This window comes from Mus musculus, chromosome X, assembly GCF_000001635.26.
Source record: "Mus musculus strain C57BL/6J chromosome X, GRCm38.p6 C57BL/6J".
NCBI classification, from domain to species: domain Eukaryota; kingdom Metazoa; phylum Chordata; class Mammalia; order Rodentia; family Muridae; genus Mus; species Mus musculus.
This window is the reverse complement of record NC_000086.7, coordinates 141,979,852-141,988,255: the sequence shown is the minus strand read 5'-3', so window position 1 is coordinate 141,988,255 and position 8,404 is coordinate 141,979,852. Positions and strand designations below refer to the sequence as shown.

Here is an 8,404-nt window from a genome sequence, read left to right as displayed (position 1 = left end):
CTATACAGCTAAATTCAGAATGGAATGGATAATCACAATAAAACCAGTTGGCACCAGATAAATGATATGAAGCATTGGCTTGGTAGCAATGGAGCAAGAACTGAAGATAAATAGCAACAATTTATGGAAGGGGGAAGACTATTCTGGTCTATTGTGTGAGACATAATTAGGGGGATAGCCTGAAGAATAGTGTGACATGAGAATTACTTGATTGGTCACTGCTGCATTGAAAGTGGGATAGAAGAAGCTATTAGCTAAGGCATACAGGTATCTTTGAAGCATAGGGAAAGGAATACAGTTCCCTAACACTGTGAACTCTTCTTCAGACTGTATTAAAATTATATAGACTCTTAAGAAAAATAATACAGACTTATATCTTCTTTGCTGTCTACGTTTAGCTACATTGGCCTCTATTGTGTTCTGATAGGATGCAGAATGTTATTTTGGCTTTTCTACATTTGTTGAGACTTGCCTTGTGCCCTTATATGTGAACAGCTTTGGAAAAGAATGTGTATTCTTTAGTGTTTGGATGGAATGTTCTATATATCTGTTAGGTCCATTTGGTTTATGATGTCATTAAATTCCAATGTTTCTCTGTTTATTTTTTGTTCAGAAGACCTGGAACCAACTCCAACAAGCTGTCCTCTCACTTCCAGGTGCTTGAGATGGTATATATATATATATATATATACATGTGTGTGTGTGTGTGTGTGTGTAAGCACACACTATAGACAAAGACATACACACACTGTAAATATAATATTTTTTTAGATTTATAATTTTAAATATTTCCAGTGAAAACTACAAACTTGGTATATCTTCACTAGTAAATAGTATTATATATTCAAAAAATGAATGCCAATTCTTTACAATTTTTTTACACATCTAGAGATAGGAACCCACTTCTATTCATTTTATAGGTTCACTGCAATGCTGATACATGAATCTGTCAAAGACATGACAAGGAAAATAGAAATCAATATTCTTTATAAATATGGGTGTAAACATCTGTTATGTAATAGGCTCCTCGGAGATTGAAACAATCCATCCTGTAGGGAAGCTCTTTAAACAGGAAGATAAATACTTCAAATGAGCTTCAGGAAATCCCTAAAACTGACCAGATTCACTAAGCCCTCCCCTGCCAGAGTGAGCAAACCCAAGCTTCACAGAAGACTCTCAGAAGACTGAGCCTGCCAAGAAGGCTCAGGGATGTTGACCTGCAAAGAAAACTCTAAGACCAAGCCAGCATCCTAGAAGAAGCAGAATGCAGCTAGCATTCTTAGAACAGGTATAAACCAATTGATTCTCCTGGAAGGCCCAATTGGCAACCTGTTAAGCTGCCTACAGACTGTGGAGTGTGCTCCAAGTTCCTAGCTTTGTGAGTTGTCATACATATTGCGGTAGGCGTTGGTGATGTAGCTGTCTTGTAGTCATGTCTGCTCCTGTAAGTAACCCCTATAAAACTCATTGGTTCACCAAGTTAGATTTTTGGTAGTATCTGAATTTTGGTCTGTCTTGGTTTTGATATTTGAAATGAATAAATGTGTGTTGCATCTCCCCAGGAAAAGTTTTGTCACACAGTAACATCTTCATCAAAATACCATCAAAACAGGGAAATCCAACACCTTCATACAGACACTCATTCAGAAAAAAACACCAACACAGAAAAAAAAATCTGCAAAACAAATCCATTGTCACATGAGTGTTCCTATATACTATGATAAGGGGGATTTATATAGCAACATAAAGTTGGTACAATATAACAAAGTCAATGCAACACAACACGATAGTAGAATATAGGACCAAAATGTCACATGAAAATCAAAAGACAGGGAAGGAGAATTTGACAAAGCATAACACACATTCATAGTTAAAATTCTTAAGAGATTTATCATATTCTGAAAATTTCTGAAGAACTTGTTTTAAAACCTTTAGCTGGGCTGGTAAGTTGGCTCAGCGGGTAAGAGCACTGCTCTTCCAAAGGTCCTGAGTTCAAATCCCAGAAACCACATGGTGGCTCACAACCACCTGTAATGAGATCTGACACCCACTTCTGGTGTGTCTGAAGACACCTACAGTGTACTTATTTATAATAATAAATCTTTGGGACTGAGCGAGCGGGGTTGACCTGAGCAAGCAGAGGTCCTAAATTCAATTCCCAACAACCAGATGAAGGCTTATAACCATCCGTACAGCTACAGTGTGCACTCATATACATAAAATAAAAAAAAACAAATCTTAAAAAAAAACCTATATCTAAGGTACCTCTTCCTAGTCCACCTTCATCCCTATGGGACTCAACCTTATGGCACTAACCCAAGGTCCCCTAGACTTTCAGCTATACCTTCTAGACAGTCAACATGCCTTTGTGACTCTCTGTGAAACTGTAGAACAGCTCTCTACTAGGATACCACAATTCCTACCATAATTGGCTGGGAACCAGGTAGACTACCTGTGACTTCCTTCTTCTCTGCTCCATTCTAGTCTGAAGTGCCCATATCAGCACAACATATATATTGGAGAACAGGTAGTATCTTTAACAAATGGTTCTGTTTGTTGCTGAATGATCAGATTGTATAGTTGCACATAGAAGAATGAAAATAGATCCATATCTACCATCCTGAGAAAAACTGAACTCTAAATAAACCAAGGACCTTAACATAAGACCAGATACCCTGAATCTGACAGAGGAGAATGTCAAGAATAGGTTTGAACTCATCAGTACAGGAAAGAACTTACTGAACAGGATCCAATTGTGCAGGCATTAAGAACAACAATTAATAAGTGAGAACTCGTGTATCCAGAAAGTTCTGTATAGCAAAGAACACCATCATTTCAGCAAAGCATCAGCTTACAGAATAGGGAAAACATTACCAATTATATATCTGACAGAGGGTGAGAATTTTAACTGTATAAAGAAAAAAATAACAAAATAAAAACACAACCTGAAAATCAAGAAATCAAATAAACTCAATTAAAAATGGAATTAACCCTCAAGAGATTAGAGGCCCCAGGGGGTTTAGAGGTCCAGTGGGGTGGGTGGTGAGTGGTGGGGACATCCATGTGGAGACAGGGTGAAGGGAGAATGTATGGGATATGGAATAATCAGAGGGTGGATCAGGAGGGGAATAAAATCTGGAGTGTAAATAAACAAATAAAAGATTTTTAAAAAGAATGTTCAACATCCTTAGTTGTCAAGGAAATACAAAGTAAAACTTCTTTGAGATTTCATATTACTCCAGTTAGAATGGTCAAGATTAGTAAATGACATCAGGTTCTAGCAAGGATGGGGAGAAAGAGGACAGTTATTCCTTGCTAGTGATGGTGTATACAATTAGAACCACAATGGAAATCATCATACAAGAATAAAAGCTGAAAATAGATTTATTACAATGCAATTATGTAACTCATGGGCACATACCTAAAGGATTCTACCACTTATTACAGAGCTACTTCCCATTCATATTTATTGCTGCTCAGTTTGTAAGAGCTTGAACTGGAAATATCCTCGATGTATAATGACAGCATGCTACATTTATAATGGACTATTATTCAAATGCTAAAAATGAAATTAGGAAATTTTCATGTAAAGGGGTACACCCAGAAACAATAATAATAAATAAGGTAACCTAGATACCGAAAGACAATTAGTGCATGTTTTCTCTTACATGTGAATGTTAGCTTTTAAGTGTTTTATATGTGTGCTATTATCTGAATAATCACAGATGTTATGTTAGGTATTTAATAAGGTACCAGTGGGTAGGAGAGAATATCCCAAGAAAGGAGCAATAGAATATAGTTTTGTTGAGAAATAGGGAGAAAACTTGAATCAGAAGATTAAGTGGGGAGGCAGATGAGAAATCAAGATAAAGGAGAAACTATGAGGAGAGATAACTAATATTAATGACCTCTTGAAAATCATATGGAAACATATGAGCATAAAAGCTTCCTAAAAGATATATACATATAAAATTAATTTAGAGTCATCCTATAATGGGGTAGACAATCCCCATCTAGATATCTTATGCCACAAAGTAAAACCCCTAGTGCCAGGAATGGCTTGAGTCATTGGATAAAGTGGTCTGATATACTGTCCCCCCCCAAAAAAAAAAACCCACAAGCTTTTGCAAGGATTGTTGGTTGCTTTCTACAGGCCGTATTGCTGAAGTCAACATTTACCTATGTTATCAAACATGGAGAATTTGAGCTGGTACCTAACTGGAGGCTTCACACTTACTAGATAGCATTCATAGTGCTGGATGGTAGTCTGCACAGTGCAGGAAGAAAAAAGTAATTGTCAATGCCACCCAGATTAAAAACTCTGTGACTTACAATAGCAAGACATATTGGTAAAATAGTGGTATCAATGTTATGGGAGTAATCAACCATGTTTTAAAGTTAAATTTCAAGTCTCATCTATGAGATGAAACCCATACATGACACTACTAAGGAGGCCATCAACCTGAGACTAGATAGATCATGGACTTATAAGAAAAACTAAACGGGGATCCATCCCATAATCAGCCTCCAAATGCTGACACCATTGCATACACTAGCAAGATTTTGCTGAAAAGACCCAGTTATAGCTGTCTCTTGTGAGACTATGCCAGGGCCTAGCAAACACAGAAGTGGATGCTCACAGTCAGCTATTGGATGGATCACAGGGCCCCCAATGGAGGAGCTAGAGAAAATATCCAAGAAGCTAAAGGGATCTGCAACCCTATAGGTGGAACAACAATATGAACTAACCAGTACCTCTCAGAGCTCCTGCTTCTAGCTGCATAAGTATCAGAAGATGGCCTAGTTGGCCATCATTGGAAAGAGAGGCCCATTGGTCTTGCAAACTTTATATACCTCAGTACAGGGGAACGCCAGGGCCAAGAAGTGGGAGTGGGTGGGTAGGGGAGTGGCGGGAGGGAGGGTATGGGGGACTTTTGGGATAGCATTGGAAATGTAAATGAAGAAAATACCTAATAAATAATAATAATAATACCTAAAAGAACATAGCAATAAAATTACTCCTAATTATATATTGCAGTATCCATATATCAGGGACTCACTCAACCCTCATTACAGAAGGGTTTTTTGTTTTTTGGGCTTTTTTTTGTTTTTTGTTTTTTGTTGTTGTTGTTGTTGTTTTTGTTTTGTTTTGTTTTGTTTTGTTTTTTTGCGGTAGATGGTAATCAACATCAATTAGGGAAAGAATGACATCTCCATGTCCAGATTTCTGATCTTCTGAACAAAGCATAATTCTTGATTTATTTAAAATAATTACTTTCAGAAATACTTTAGATTCATGCATGAAGTCTGATGATTATTTTATCAGCTTTGTCACAAAGAAAGTACTTAATATTTTATTGTTAAATGTAGTTTTCCATTTTGTTACTATATATGACGGACAACATATAGACAAGTTTAAAGTATGTCCCTTATATTTTCCACCCTAGATGAACTCATTTATGGGCCAGTAGCTTTTCTGTCTGATGTCATGGAATCTGTGAACCAAAAGAAAATTATGTTGGTCTGGATAGCTTTTATAATTTTATTCTTATTCCATTGCACTGATCAGACTTTCTTGTCTATGTTTTCTAATGATGATATCAAATTTTCATTTATTTTTCCTTGTGTTAGGGAAAAATGATTACCTTTACCATTAGCGGTGGTATTAGCTGTAGTTTTATTAAATGGCTTGTTTTTCTTTTTTTTAATTTATTTTGCATACTTTTAATTTCAGAACAAAATAAAGCAAACAAAAAACACAATACACAACATCCAACCCTGCTATTCTGTGGGAGGAGATCTTCTTGCCTTAAGGCACAGGACAGGATAAAAGGTTCTTGTAGACATGAGCAGAGAGCCAGGTGGGTTAGGCCAGTCAGGGCTGCTGGGGGAGCCACAGGGGTACTATACAGAGGGCAGGGCCTCCAGGAGTCTCTAATCCACTTCTTCCATGCTCGAGGCATTCTCATCACCTTCCAGTGGGGGGATCTCATCAGGAACAGCAGCACTGGGCTCCTCTGCAGTGACCTCATCTTCATCGATGCCCAGGCCTAGTTTAATCATGTGGTAGATGCAGTTGGAGTGGGTTTGGGGATCCTCAAGTGAGAAACCAGAAGAGAGCAGAGCAGTTTCAAACAGCAGCACCACCAGGTTCTTGGCAGCTTTGTCGTTTTTGTCTGCCTCAGCCTTCTGCTGCAGGGTTTCCACGATGGGGTAGTCAGGGTTTAACACCAGGTGTTTTTTGGCCATCATGTAGCCCATCGTAGAGTTGTTTCACAGTGCCAGGGCCTTCATGATCTGCTCCATGTTGACTGTCCAGCTATAGGTGCTTGTCACAATGCAGCAGGGTGAAGATACAAGCCTATTGGAGATTGTCACTTTTTCAACCTTCTTCTCCAAGAGCTCTTTCAGGAGCTTGCAGAGATTCTCAAACTTTACCTTGCTCTCCTCTATTTTCTTCTTCTCTTCCTCATGCTCTGGTAGCTCCCGGCCCTCCTTAGTCACCGAGACCAGACTCTTCCCATCAAACTCCTTGAGCTGCTGCACACAGTCCTCATCACTAGGCTTAGTCATTTACACCACCTCAAAGCCCTACTTCCTCACACGCTCCACAAAGGCAGTGTTGGCCACTTGCTCTTTGCTCTCTCCAGTGATATAGTAGATGGACTTCTTGGTCTCCTTCATGCAAGACACATACTCTGACAGGAAAGTCATATCATCTCCAGACTGAGAGGTGTGATAGAGAAGGAGCTCAGAGAGGCAGTGACAGTTAGTGGAATCTTCATGAATTCCAAGCTTTAAATTCTTGGAGAAAGCCTCATAGAACTTCTTGTAGTTCTCTTTGTCTTCAGCCAATTCAGAGAAGAGCTCAAGGCACTTCTTCATAGTATTTTTGTGGGTGACTTTCAGGATCTTGTTCTGCTGGAGCAATTCTCTGGAGATGTTCAGACACAGGTCCTCAGAGACAACCACACCACAGATAAAGTTGAGGGACTCAGATATCAGCTCATTACAGCTGTCTATGATGAACACACAGCGGACATACAATGTGATGTTGTTGTTGTTCTTCTTCTCAAAAATGTCAAAGGGCGCTAGCTGGGGAATGAAGAGCAATGCCCTGAATTCCAATTGACCTTCTACAGAGAAGTGTTTGAGTGCCAACTGGTCCTTCCAATCATTGTTGAGGCTCTTATAGAATTCACCATACTCCTCTTGAGTGATGTCATCTGGATTTCTGGTCCAAATAGGCTCTCTTGTTCAGCTCCTCCTGGTCAATGTACTTCTCCTTGATCTTCTTTGTTTTCTTTTTCTTGTCTTTGCCACTGTCATCTTCCTCATCAGATCCCACATATTCAATCTTAGGCTTCTCCTCATCCTGCTTATCTTCCTCCTCTTTTTCACCTTTCTCTTCCTCTGCCTTATCATCACTGATCTCCTTCTCCCTCTCCTTCTCCAAATAGAGGGTGATTGGATAGCCTATGAACTGCGAATGTTTCTTCACCACTTCCTTGACCCTCCTCTCCTCTAAGTACTGTCTGATCTTCTTTGAGGTGAAGGATCACTTTGAGCCAATGGGCTCACGATGGTCTGCATGGACGGTGAAGGGTCCACCAGCAGACGACTCCCAGGCATACTGTTCATCATCGTTGTTCTGTGTGATCACAACCACTTTCTCTGCCACTAGATAGGCCGAGTAGAATCCTACACCAAACTGTCCAATCATGGAGATGTCTGCACCAGCCTGGAGAGCTTCCATGAATGCCTTCGTGCCAGACTTAGCAATGGTTCCCAAGTTATTAATGAGGTCATGCCAATGCTGGTGTCCACCAAAGTCAGCGTGTGCTCCTAAGGGTTGGGGATGATGTGAATTTTCAGCTCTTTCCTGCTGTCCAACTTGGAAGAGTCCATCAGGCTCTTATACTATATCTTGTCCAGGGCATCTGAAGCATTAGAGATCAACTCTCGGAGGAAAATCTCCTTGTTTCAATAGAAAGTATTGATGATGAGGGACATGAGCTGGGCAATTTCTGCCTGAAAGGCAAAGATCTCCACCTCTTTCCATGGTGCACTTCCTCAGGCATCTTGACGGGAAAACCAAGTAGTAGTACAGAGCAGGGTGGTGGGCCCAGACCACGTCCAACTCTCACAGCAAGCCTAGGCTGCATGGGGGTGACTCAAGAGATGGCTTTTTTCATACATTATATTTTGATCACATGCTTTCCTTTCCCACAACTGCTCCAAGATCCTTCCCACATCCCTCTCTATCCAACTTCATGTTTTTTTCTTTCTCTGAGGGAAAAAACAGTAAGTCAAAACAAACAAGTATATATATATGCTCATTCTCTAAACAACTGTAAATATAGAAAACATGAAAGAGGCAGGAATGAGATTTATTGGTCTTGGA

General features: G+C 39.6%; 1 pseudogene; it reads right to left on the bottom strand.

Moving 5' to 3' along the window:
• Positions 1-5,737: 5,737 nt before the first annotated feature.
• Gm6368 (predicted gene 6368) lies at positions 5,738-8,176 on the bottom strand (annotated as a pseudogene).